Raw genomic sequence first — 14,632 nt, forward strand, 5'->3', positions numbered from 1 at the left:
ACTTCTACTGACGTTGACCGTGTAGATTAGTCACGTAAATTATTAATTTCCGTCATAGTCCGAACTTTTTTCCGTATGCAAATGAGCTTCGTCGTGGATCCCCTATAAGGTATATGTTCTACTATGCGAAGTTCTATTATGCATGTGTCTATTATGCAAAATGCGGATGCTGACATATGCAGTTAGTTCAGTGAACATTGAAATAATCTTGACAACGTTATCATTCCATAGAAACCAAGAGAAATAGGCAGAAACATTAACAAAACAATTCCCGACTGTTTTAAATAAAAAAAAGTTACATATCAAACTAAGCCACCGCGGTTCTAAATTCAATGAAATGAAACAGTTAACTTACTTTATGCTTAGCATGGGTTGATAAACTGCAGATGGCAACGAAGGCAACTATCTGTAGGATCGTCGAAAACAGAAATGAAATCACCAGCTAATACTAGTAGTTAACACGAACGCGCCCCAAAGTGATATGTTTATGTAATGTTGCAGCTGTTTTATAGACAAATTAATGGAGCAGAACATTCTTGTAAATCTTGTCATTGTAGAACAAAGGAGCTACCTACAAAAATATAAAAAAATTACCCCAAAGCGGGCCTATACTGTAATCATATGAATAGAATAATAGAACACCTATAGTTCACTTGAAATTTGATACTACAGCTATATTGCCCGGCCTAAAGTTCTCCGCGTAAATCTTAAAGACACTCTTCTACCCTCAAGATGATATCGACGGGAGAAGTCGAAGAAGGAAATTTCTGAAAATTCAGCCATAAAAACCCTGCCTGAGGCATTTCAATTTGAGGCCCAGGAATGCACTCAGATGCGAGGAGAGAGCACCAGGGGCTATGTCTTTTAAAATCGTTCGAGATTGGTGTGAGAGCCCCCCACCCCCTCTGGCCGAGTTGATTGTCCCATGGCCCAGATGTCTCTGTTACGGGCCGTGGATATGTGGCAAATCTGTATGTTTACTCTAGAGACTAATTACATCACTTCCCGTTTAAATAAAACAATAATTTCTGACTTACAAAATCTTTTGTGCTTTTGTTGTAACAGTGGGGATTATTTCTGAATATATATTTATTACTTATTGAAACCTTGTTGATTATCGTTGGTCTTCCCCTTTAAGTATAGCTGTTATAATGTCAAATGCAAAAACAAAAGAATTCGGACATATTTGATGACGCTCGAATCTTGTGAGAAGTGCCCTCATTTCTGAAAAAGTGATCTCGAATTTCGAAAGGCCCCCTTCAATTGCTTCATACTACCAGTGCACTAATTCTTGAAATGGGCGTAGTGTCTGTTAACTCCTAAGAGTTACCCCTCCCCCATTAGCAAACAGAATCGAATGAATACTAGTCCCTTTTGATCCTTGTTTTTCTTTACCCGTATGTCGTTTAGTTCTTGATTGTTGCTAATTATGTTCATGTTCAGATCTTTAGGACTTAAATCATAATCCCCCAACCATGTGTCCATGTATGGTATGTCATGGCTCATATATATAAAAAATGTACCACATAACTATATATTTTCCCGGCGCCCCCGCCTAAAGTGCCCTAAATTTGGTCTGCCTCCACTCCTCCCGACGCTCCAGCACGCCTCTGAACGTGCGACGGATTAACACATAGTGGCAGGTGTTTATTCCCGCGCTTTTTAATTGGTTACCCTATTTAACTGTACATGTCTTTTTAATCATTATTCAGGTCAAGCTACAGGTATGTGTAGAAACCCGTTTATAAGAGACGAGGACAATAGTAGAAATAAGATAACTATAATCATCTTGATATTATGATAGTTATATACACGTAATTATGTAATACAATATCACCTTGATAATATCTGAGTCATACATGTCTAGACGAAATTATTCCTGTTTTTACCAATATTATTAATTCTCGCCTATCATCTTTCTAATATTCCAAACGTTTTCAAACAAGCTTAAAGCTGCTAAGTCTCCAACTCAATATTTTCCATGATATTATAAATTAACAACACGAATTAGATCTCAATATTGATCAAGTTCAATCAATATTGATGGCGTTATCTTGCCGGGAAACTATAGGATCCTAATCTTCTATATATATTTGTGACTGTCGTTTGTCTGTCTGTCTGTCTGTCTGTTCGGGGTTGGCGGCTACACTAGGGCTGCCCCTAGTCTGAAATTTGGGGTATAGGGATAGCTCGGACCGGGGAGTAACATAGGCCAGGTGGCGTTAGTCTACCACTTCCGGTTTCGGAGTTATGACCCCCGTGCGAAGCCGGTCTGTTCGGGGTTGGCGGCTACACTAGGTCTGCCCCGAGCCTGAAATTTGGGGTATAGGGGTAGCTCGGACCGGGGAGTAACAGGCCAGGTGGCGTTAGTCTACCACTTCCGGTTTCGGAGTTATGACCCCCGAGCGAAGTCTGTCTGTTCGGGGTTGGCGGCTACATCTGCCCCGAGTCTGAAATTTGGGGTATAGGGGTAGCTCGGACTGGGGATTAACATAGGCCACGTGGCGTTAGTCTACCACTTCCGGTTTCGGAGTTATGACCCCCGAGCGAAGCCGGTCTGTTCGGGGTTGGCGGCTACACTAGGTCTGCCACGAGTCTGAAATTTGGGGTATAAGGGTAGCTCGGACCGGGGAGTAACATAGACCAGGTGGCGTTAGTCTACCACTTCCGGTTTCGGAGTTATGACCCCCGAGCGAAGCCGGTCTGTTCGGGGTTGGCAGCTACACTAGGTCTGCCCCGAGTCTGAAATTTGGGGTAAAGGAGTAGCTCGGACCGGGGAGTAACAGGCCAGGTGGCGTTAGTCTACCACTTCCGGTTTCGGAGTTATGACCCCCGAGCGAAGCCGGGTATCCTGCTAGTATACTAATATTTGTGACTGTCGTTTGTCTGTCTGTTCGGGGTTGGCGGCTACACTAGGTCTGCCCCGAGTCTGAAATTTGGGGTATAGGGGTAGCTCCGACCGGGGAGTAACATAGGCCAGGTGGCGTTAGTCTACCACTTCCGGTTTCGGAGTTATGACCCCCGAGAGAAGCTGGGTATCCTGCTAGTATCCAATATCTAAGACACAATTGACATTTTATAATAGGTACACGAGTCGTATATCCTATGATTGTGGGTGTCATTTTGTAATGAACAAATAAAAACATATCCTACAACATAATGTGGAAGTAATTGGTAACGGCTGATTCACAAACGACAAAATAATAATATTGAAAAAGGTGTAGAATGCACTAAGCAGATGTAACCAACTGCCGTTCAATTTGAACTGTTCACGTATTTCACCGAACATAATTGATAGAAATTACAATATAAATCACTTTACATACCTTCATTTTACCTCTCTAGGTTGAAAACTCGCTGAGGTGTGGCCATTTGAAATTAGGGTACTTAAACGGATCATCTTAAATTCAGCAATTTTTTTCAGGTTTTCGGATGCTTTAAACTCACATTTCTAATAGGAGTGGGTTCTCTCTAACTATGTAATCTAAGACAACTTTTGGTGAAGATTATGGATTTAGCATCACATTCATTGTCCAATACATACTGTTCGCGCCACCAGGTGGCAAAATGTAGAATAAATGAACTATTCACTTTTATTTTCAGGATTTTCAGCTTACATGAACACGCCCCAACGTGATATGTGTACAGATGTACGAATGGTGGTGCCATCTATTAAATAGTCTAATACATGACCGTTATTGGTGTAAGGGACACGGCAATGTATTAAATAGTCTAATACATGACCGTTATTGGTGTAAGGGACACGGCAATGTCTTAAATAGTCTAATACATGACCGTTATTGGTGTAAGGGACACGGCAATGTCTATTAAATAGACTAAGGCATGACCGTTATTGGTGTAAGGGACACGGCAATGTCTATTAAATAGGCTAATACATGACCGTTATTGGTGTAAGGGACACGGCAATGTCTTAAATAGTCTAATACATGACCGTTATTGGTGTAATGCGCACGGCAATATCATTGAAGAACAAAGGAGCTACGAATTACGTACATAAATCACAATTTTTAACCCCAACGTCGATTTCTTGAAAACAGGTTTTTGTTTTCTATTTCAATAATCGTGTAGACTTCGTTGGGAGACAAATTGGCAAATTATAACGGTATATATGGTTATCATGTTTGTTTTGTTTGGTTTTGGTGTGTGAAGATGCTGAGGCCGTCTTAATTGTAAAGTTCACCTTGGGGCAAGTTTTCGAGTTGATTAATCCGATGTTATTATGTTGTATCTTTAATTGAGCAGTGATATTTAAATCCATTATTAGGCCTATAACGATGTACTCATTTTCAGTTTTTTCAATACTCTAATGAACGAACGACAATTTAGTGCTGCTGAATCTATAGCCTAGTCATCCATTTTTCGTTGGTGTTCTTAATATATGAGTATGATATCACTGTAAAGCCCAATGGCCAATTGGAACAACATGATGAATGCCCACTATTTTATTCCGCAATACCGGGGGGTGGATGGCTGAATGGTTAGCGTGCGCGCGCTGTATCATAAAGTCTGTCATTGAGTCGACTGGCGTGGTTTCGAATCCCCAGTTGTACGTGGCAAGGAGTAGGGTCGCCTGTCCAAACTCGTGGGTTTTCTCCGGGTCCTCCGGTTTCCTCCCACTGCTAAAGACCCCTACGCGCAAGCGAATTATGTAAATAAAATTAAACCATATGGGTTTTCCCGAAATGACCTAGTTTGTGTCGAGTGGACGTTAAACCCCATTTCTCTCTCTCTCTCTCTCTCTCTCTCTCCTTATTCCGCAATACACAAAAACACATACTTATGGAAAAACAGCTACTTATTTATTTCGACGACGTTTCGGACAGTATTTTCTCAACGTCATCAAGCTGATACCGCAATACAAAAATTATGAGGCAAATATATACAGACAAACTATAACAACATACCCGAAACCATTGATGTACTGGTTGATATGTGTGGGCTTTCTATATACAATAATAGTATTCAGTTTGTCTGCAGATCTCTTTACTAGGACGTCCAGGAACGGGAGGGATTGGTTCTGTTCTTTTTCTATTGTGAATTTAATTCTGTTGTTTTGAGGTGGTTTAGGAGGAGGTTCGGGTCTTCATTCTGCTTGAGAATACAAAAATATCATAGAGATCTCGTTGAGGACTGGGGACTAAGGGCTTCCCATAGGTAATCCATGTATTTGCTCATCAAAATCATCTCCCCAGGAAAAGTAGGTGGAATCTATACAGGTTAGTGATGTCTTCCGTACTGAGGTTGGTGTTAAGTGGGTTCTCTAAGGAAGTTATTTGTGGCATATTGCTTCAATGGCTACTGTATCCATTCTAGCGTGGGCTTTTTGGAAAATACAATTTCTCCAAAAATCTGTTATTTCGCATAAAAAGCTTACACGAACACGCCTCGACGTGACATGTTTATATAATATTGCAGTTGCCTCTACAAATAATTCAATGGGACAGAACAATAACTAATTCTAGAGAAGTCCTTGTAAATCTCAGAAAATCATTTTTAGGTAGAGGGGGATAAGTTGATCCTCGGGGTAAGTCGAGCCACCCCCTCCCTTGCCTGTATGTGTAAAGATGTACGAATGGTGATGCCATCTATTAAATAGTCTAATATATGACAGTTATTGGTGTAGGGGACATGCAAGTCAATGTCTATTAAATAGTTATTGGTTTAAGGGCCACGTCAATGTCATTGGAGAAGAGAGACAAACTGGCAAAAGATAACCACTTTATATGGTTGTAATTCTGTCATTTTGGTTTTGTTTGGTTTTAAAGTGTGAAGATGCTGAGGCCTACTTAATTGTAAAGTTCAACTCGGGTGCTCCCCTCTCCCCTACTTTTAAATCATGATTTCAAGAATTGTAACTAACTGTGGGAGCGATACTATAATCTATCTATCTGTCGCTTGAAAAGTCACTTTCTAAAATAAGGTACATATCAAATTTCCCCTTGTTTACATTTATTTTCTTTCATGTAAAACATAGACGATCATGATTCCCTTGATCTGTTATGAAAGTTATTTATTTGGGATGTTTTTATATTGTGTCCTGTCCGTAGTTTTATATTGTTTAATTGTTTGTGTGTAGTGCACTTACTATTCAACATTAAAGTAGCTAAGTCTCTAACCCAATATCATCCAAAGTCTTACACGTTGAAAATACGAATTATTTGTAAATTCAAATCAACATTGATGTTGTGATCTTACCAGGAAAATGCAGGCTTCTGATATCCAATATTTAAGACAAAAAAAAAACATTTTACCATTGGTACACGAATCGTGTACCATAGTGCGTTTTAGCGTCATTTGCAACAAGTGACCAGAAAGAACGAGGCTAGACATTATCAACTGGAGAGCCTGCTCAATAGACTGGAATAACAAGACGCTAGAAATTGCTATAGGGTTGAGACACATGCCGTATTTCGCTGGACATAACTGATTTGAAATTAGAGTCAAAACGGAAACAATTGAATGTAAATCAGTTTATATACAATCAGATTACATTATTATATGCGTTGCGACCCATTTGTGTCAATTTCTAGGTTCCAAATATTAGCTCCTTTAAGCGATGTTTTCCAGAGATAAACAAATGAGCCTTATTTGTTCAATTCACAAAATGATTAATAACGTTTTGCACGATGATTGAATTGTAATGGGGTTTAACGTCCTAATTTTCTGCAGACGATGATTGATTATATTTTATTCATATGTTTACTTCGGGTTGTTGGGTGTCTTTGTTAATTGTTTTGCGAATTTATAAGCAATAATTGCCTGTAATTTGGTCATTTTTCCCCGAACCCCCCCCCCCCCCAGATGAATTTGGGTCTTCTGACACGATGATCATGATATATTTTAACCAACGGAAACCTCATTTTAAGAGATTTAAGTTAGCAAAGTGGCTTCCAGTTACCCAAGATATATGCCAAATGACGCCAGGGACTATGTCTTTTAAAACCTTTCGAGCCCGGTGAGAGACCCCCACCCCCTCGCCGAGTTGATTGTCCCAGGGCCCAGATGTCTCTATTGCGGGCCGAGGATATGTTTAATATAGAGACTAATTACCTCACTTCCCGTTTAAATAAAAATTAATTTCTGACTTACAAATACTTTTTGTGCTTTTTTTGTAACATAGGCGATTATTTCTGAATTTATTACTTTTTGAAGCCTTGTTGATTATCGTTGGTCCTCCCCTTTAAGTATAGCTGTTATAATGTCAAATGCAAAAACAAAAGAATTCGGTCATGGTTGATAATCTGACGAGATTTACTACCAGGGTATAGGGATGTGTTGGGCTATGTACCCTTTCTTCTGAAAAAGTGCCCTCATTTCTGAAAAAGTGATCTCGAATTACCAGTGCACCAATTCTTGCAATGGGGGTTGTGTCTGTTAACTCTTAAGCACCACCCCCACTCCCATTAGCGAACATAATCGAATGAAACTAGGCATGTAACCTTTGTAAGGAATACCAGTCTCTTTTGATGCTTGCTTTTCTTTACCCGTATGTCGTTTAGTTCTTGATTGTTGCTAACTATGTTCATGTTCAGATCTTCAGAACTTAATCATAATCCCCCAACCAAATGTCAATGCATGGTATGTCATGACTCATATAAAATAGTTGAAATAAGATAACTTAAGTTCTCCTTGATTAAATGATAGATATACACGTAATTAATATCTATGTTTCAGAAGTGCCAAAATCATAAAATGAAATAGATACCGAACAATTATCAAAACTTGGCATATTACCAAATTGAAATGAATATGTTTATATAGATGAATAGAGTTTCTAGAACAATTAAACAATGGTCAAGGAAGTTCTTTCTGCTCGGTAACCCTATAATTGTGTAATCTTGAGATCACGCGTTTTCTAGTTCGGCAGCCCATGTGTTCGCAAATTACAATTTAGTCCCTTGATTGTGCGCTGGTTGGCACTGGCTCGAGGCATTGCACTTTAACCTTTGCATCACGTGATTAGAGAGGTGTTAGAACTAACCAATCAAGTCGTTCCCAGAACGCAAATATAGGGTTTTCCCCCACAGAGCTGAAGTCCAATTGATCATGTCGACATTCTATAAAATGATTTTTAAAGTTGTTTCTCTGCAATGGGTATGATTTCTGTTGTGTTGACCAATGTTGTTGCTAGGATAGATCACGTGATATAATAGATAACGCCCATACCGAGTAAAAGGATCACGTGATATAATACATCACGCCCACATTTTTGTTGTGAATAGACATGTTTGAACGCAACCTTTATCAGGTTGTGATCTTGTCGGGAAAAGGTAGGCCTCTGATATCCAATATCGTGTACCATAATGCGTTTCAGCGCCATTTGTAAGAAGGGACACGAAATAACGAGGCTAGACACATTCAACAAGTCATGTCAAACGGTGAGCATAAGCAATAGACTGGAATAACCAGACACTAGAGATTTCCATTCGATTGAAACTTCTTGCGTATTTTCTCGTTCATAACTGATTTGAAATTAGAGTCAAAATGGAAACGACTGAATGTAAAATTAGTTTATATACATTCAGATTACATTATTATATGCGTTTCGTCCCATGTGTGTCAATTTCTAGGTCCCAAATATTAGCGATTTAGCTCCTTTAATTTAGATCAAATTAACCAAGCGCAGGAGACCAATTATGGGTTAATTCCCACAGCCAAAGTCAGTGTCTTGTTTCCGAAAATTAATCTTAATCTTATGCCACCCTGCCAGTAATCAGGAGCTTGAGTGAACCGAGTGGCACGGGCTTTACTAAGGGGTATGACGTATTGTAGCCCAAAATGGAAATTTCTTGGATTCTGACTGGTCGAAAAGTGGCGTCGAATGAGTATAACAGTCATCAAAATTTCCTGGGCGACTCACTGTGAATGAATATTTTCTGGCCTACTAGACTTACTAGACTCTGTTTGCAGTGGCCAAAAATTCTACACCTCAAAACTTAATTCTAGGAAATCTTCATGAATTTTGTCTTGTATGTCATCAACAATGAAATTCAACAATTGGCTTATTGAAACACGCACCTGAAACACACAAAATACAAAGTTAGTGAGTGTATTTGAAAGATAATTAGTAAATTTCATTTCAAGGCTGGTCTGACACTAATGGTTGCTATGGTCATTCTGTCATAATCAGACTGGTCAAAATCGAAGATTTTCAACACGTGAATAAAAATACTACAATTTATTGAACTCCATATGGACCGTAAATAACTGATGGTGATATATATTAAAAAAAAAACAAGGCGGCTGATACTGCTATGAATAGGACAGAGACTAGTTTTCATACACAGGGTTTTTTTGCGAAGAAAACAAAATCACACTGTCGAAATGACAACAGTGGTACAGTTTTTAAACTAGCATAGCAACCACATGCGTACGCTACACAGCTTATATCTTCACGGCCACACGGGGGATCGCGTGGCTAAGTGGGTAAGACGCTAGCTAGCTAGCCTGGAGGTCGGGTGTTCGATCCCTGCATTGGCCGAGAAAGTTCATCCAGATTTTCCGGCGTGGTTCTCCCTTGTCAGTGATGCAGGACGGAGGGGCTGACAAGGAAAGCTGTCTAGTCGTTCGGATGGGACGAAAAACCGAGGTCCCGTGTACACATTAGCGTGCACGTAAAAGATCCCTTGGCAGTTGGAATTCGATATAAGAGTAGGCCGTAGTGCCGCTGCCCGGGCAAAATTTCCCTCATCGCACACTGTATGGCGTATGCCCAGGTTAGGAGCAGAACAGTAGGACGTTAAACTCCATTTCATTTCATTTCACGGCCACACGAGTGTATGGACATTTATCAAACATGATATGCAATTTATTTCGAACCTAGTCACTACTGGAGTTCAAAATCATTTAAAAAGTACATAAAATACACTTACGATTTCTGTTTCGATCTTTAAAATTATTACAGAGTGACCTCCCTTTCCAAATAGACACAATTAACCCAGTCGCTTAGTGAACCACTAGCGAATGTTATCTTATTACGTCACGGATATTTTCATTACGTCACGGATATTTTCATTACGTCAAAATTGTTTTCTTTGTTATTTACGTCATTAAAACCAAAAAACGACCATCAACTATCGCGAAAGAAAGAATTCCAAGAAAAATGTTAAATATTTTGGGCTACAATATCGATAAACACCGACTGTTTAGATTTTATCGGACTGTTATTTTCCATTTGATACCGCTTAAATTTTTTATTAGAGGCGCTCTAATGATTTAAGCGATATCAAATGGACAATCACAGTCCTCTAAATCCTAAACAGTCGGTGTTTATCTCCTAAATAACCAACGATGTTCTGTTTACTGTTACACATCATCAGTGTTCTGGTCTGATTCCAAGCTGTTTCTCTTTTTGTTGTTGCACATGCTTTTTCAGCTGTTAAGAAAGCGGCCTGCGTGTCACTTATTATTTTGTGTAAAACCGTTCTCTGCAGGAGCGAGCAGTCCCGCCATAGAAGTAACTATATAATTTACTTAATTCTTATTTATTTGACATTAAATATATATCGGATTTAAAGTTAATTGAAGTTAATAGTTGCATATGTATATCTATTTATGTGTCAGTTTGTAAGCTAGATATATTTTGTTCTATTTTAGATCAAATAACCAACCAATAAAACCAATATAACCATGTAACCATGCAATGCTGTATAACAACTGCCATTAAATATATTAAAACATCAGAACAGTGTTTTCAACAAAAAATTAATCCGGTTATACGATTAGTCGGGACTCTGCAAGCTCACCCCCATTTCCGTCTTCTTCAACGGTCCAAACGTGTCATGACCGCTATCTGTTTGAATTCGTTTGTTAATTAAATAGTTGAGGTTATTTTATCGGCCTAAATTGAATTATACTATTTATACTAATGGACAAGGGAGACGATCTCGTGATTTGACAGTCGGAATCAACGACCAGTTATTTAATCATTTCACTTACACGAACATGGGTAAAATAAACTTTAGACATAAGTCACCGCATAAGATTATTTTTGCAAGAGATCGTTCTCGTTACAGGCGCCTGTGGGTCAGACAGGGTACCGTAGGTCTTGTCACACGCACAACCCTGCTAGAGTCGCCAGTAGTTCTAATACCAATCCCATTAAATACATTCTGAAAAATCACATGTAAAACATTTCCATATCTGGAAATGGTCATATGGCGGTGTTAGTTAAAATGGTCTTAAAAATATTTGTGCAAAACGTGGATAAATCATATTGATAAGAACATATATTTGGATAAATAGCGAGAGAGATCATGGTGATGTCTGCCGAGTGGCGTTTCGCGGCTTAATTCCCGTTAATATGTACTCAGATTGATTATTGAATATTTAATTAAGAAATCAAAATACCAACGCTAGATAATGTTCCGGCTTGGATTCAATTGGATTTAAAACATAACTACCAATAAAATTCACGGACAACAAAATGGTGGCAGGACAGGCATACCAATAAATTTGGCCGACAGCAAAATGGCCACGTGCTTATTACATTGCGAAGCAGCAAAGATAGACAAAATGTCAATTCAACATATCTTTGTAAATACTGAAGGGAATTGAACTATTTTTTGGACTGATATTCATATAAGAGATTCATCTTGCAAATGATTCATATAGCGCAAAATGACGCATCAGGACTTTAAGTTGTCTATACCAGTTACAAGTATTCTAAAAATTCTATACTTCTAAGATCTATGATATTGAGAGCCAGCGTCTTATACCCACTAAGTCACCGCCATCTTATCAAGAAAATATGGAATGACACAACTAGAAAATAACACACTGGATTATACAAATCATAAGATAGCCTATTTTATTATATATTTCACACATTAATATTATCTTATTAAGAATTTATGGAATGATACAACCCTTAAAATATCATACACATTAATATTATCTGATTAAGAATTTATGAAATGATACAACCTATAAAATATCATACACATTAATACTATTATGATGTTATACAACCTATAAAATATCATACTACATGTAGCTTATACAACTATAAAATATGATACTGGATTATATATTTCACAAATTCTAATATACTTAAAATCGGACATACCCGATGGCACCCATGTGTATAAGGATATAGAAACTATGTTTTTTTTTATTATCTTATCAGGAGATTATGGAATGATACAACGCACAAAATATCCTACTAGATTATACAACTATAAAATACCATACTAGATTATATGGTTATAAAATACGAGGGCTGGCTGAAAAGTTCTAAGCCTTTCTGTGAAAGTCGATGGTTTCATTTAATTTTCTACATAGTCCCCTTCGGAGAGTACATACTTTTGCCAACAATGTTGCAAGTCCTGGATGCCGGTCAGGAAGACATTTTCTCTAGCCACCCTAAAAAAGGTCGTTCACAGCCGACATGACGTCATCAAAACTAGGAAAATGACGACCGGCTAGTTCCTTTTCATTTTTCGAAATAGGAGGAAGTCTGACAGGATCAAAACATTATCAGGATCTGCTTCAAAACGACGCAGATTGTCACAGGACGTCAGGAATCTGACACGTTTCTGATCCGCAGTCAAGAGATTTGGCACTCATCTTGCAGAAACGGTTGTCATTCATAACTCGTTGGCGATAATGTGCTCAACCCTCTCATGATGAGATATGCCCACAACACTGGCAATATGTCGAGTGGTCAATCGTCGATCAGCCATCACCATGTCATGCACCCGGGCAATGTTTTCTTGAATGATTGCTGTTGATAGGTTTCCAGGACGCGGGTCTTCGCCAAGGCTCTCTCTGCCAAGCTTAAATTCCGCAGCCCACTACTTTACTGTGCAAAAGGACCGGGTATCATGTCGGCATGTATCTGTGTTGGGGTTAGTCCTTTCTGTTGCAAGTACTTGATGACTGTCCTATAGTCTGTTCTGTCCATTTCTGGTGATTTCAGTCGGTAGGTTCACAAGATGGTCTGGTAAGAAGACAATAATAACACTACAGCGTTGCAGTTCTTATGTCTATGATTCAATCAATGGTTGTACTTGTTGGTGGCAAAAGTTTGTTTCAACCCAATTGATATATCCTTTTCAGGATTAGGACTTTTCAACCAGCCCCCATACCCTACTGGATTATATATTTCACACATTTATATTATCTTATTAAGAATTTAAGGAATGATACAACCGATAAAATATCCTACTGGATTATATATTTCACACATTCGCGTATCAAGCGAAACCGGACATTGGCCTTTAATCACTTCTACGATTTGTGAGCTATTGCTTTATTCATTACAGCAGTTGCAGCACCAGATACAGCGGCAGACAGGACATCGCCAGCCGTCTTAATGATTAATCTAACAATCGTGTCAGACGACTCGACCTCTTCTCGCACCTTTTGACGAGTATCATAATTCCTCAGTGCTTTTATCTCAGCCTCTAGCCTCTGCTTCTCGTTCTCGTGCTCTTGTGTTCGTATGGAAGCAGACTTTTCGAGTACTCTCTCCCGTTCTTCAAGTTCTTCGTGTCTCTTTTGGAGTTCTCTTTCCCTTCTATGTTTTTCCTCGTCTATTAAACTCATTTTTTCTTTAAATGCCTCCTCTGCCACTCTGTACATCTCTCCCGTATAGTAAGATCCGCCATTTTCATGAATGGTTCTCCTCACCAAATTAATAATGCCATCAATATCTGCTTGAAGCTCGGCGTCATCTGCACGATTATCTATGGTGGCGCAGCGTGAACGACATCGATGAACTAGTTCGCTGAGCTCCGATGGAGCGGTCTGTAGATAATCGGCCAATGTTATCTTGTCGTACATCAGAGATTCTTTACCAGTGAAGACGATTACAACATGGTTGATGACCTCCTCTCCAAAGATGGCTACAAGATGATTTACGGTATCCACGTCCTCTTGGGTGCATCGGCTGATGCTAAGGACGAAGAGAAAGACGTGTGGACCGGGGGAAGACAGACCAATGCATCGTACTATTTCCATCGTGTTTTCTTCGTTAGTTTTCCTGGTGTCAGATAATCCCGGTGTGTCGATGATGCAGAGCTGGGTGCCATCACAAAGATTACCATGAGCAAATGTACTTTTAGACGTGACAGACCTTGCAATAGTCCTTGATTCAAAGTGATGTATTCGCAGCATGCTGTTACCCAACGCGCTTTTTCCCGCTCCTGTTTTACCGACCATAACCATTCTGATTTCTGAAATGAAAAGGAAATTTATAATAGTTAAAAAAAGATAACGAAAAAATGAATATATTATTGGAGTCAGCTTACTTTATATTGAGCAAAGTTATGATAAGAATCCGTCCAAATTGTTTCCGACGATTGCCAAGTGACAATTTATGTTCTCGATTGTCAAGTATCGTTGCCACGATAATAAACAAAGTCTCGATTATCAGTCCTTCGACCGGCACTCTCCGTGAGTGACGTCCATATTATCAAAGCCATTAGCGGCTGACCCGGCGCAGCACGGGTATAGCCTTGAATTGGGAGTAGCATAACTCCGAAACCGGAAGTGGTAGTCCATCGCCACCAGGCCTGTTACTCCACGGTCCGAGCTATCCCAACAACAACATTCAGCCTCGGGACAGCCCTAGAGCAGCCACCAACCCCGAGCAGACAAACAGATAGAC

General features: G+C 39.2%; 1 protein-coding gene across 1 annotated transcript in view; it reads right to left on the minus strand.

Annotated features, from left to right (window-relative positions):
- Positions 1–374, minus strand: part of LOC126815438 (GTPase IMAP family member 7) — a 104,316-nt gene extending 103,942 nt beyond the window's left edge. The window contains exon 1 of the mRNA XM_050541323.2: positions 356–374. The gene's annotated coding sequence lies outside the window, so the exon portion shown is untranslated. The remainder of the gene's footprint in view (positions 1–355) is intronic.
- Positions 375–14,632: the final 14,258 nt, after the last annotated feature.

Source organism: Patella vulgata, chromosome 1 (genome assembly GCF_932274485.2).
Source record: "Patella vulgata chromosome 1, xgPatVulg1.2, whole genome shotgun sequence".
Taxonomy (NCBI): Eukaryota; Metazoa; Mollusca; class Gastropoda; family Patellidae; genus Patella; species Patella vulgata.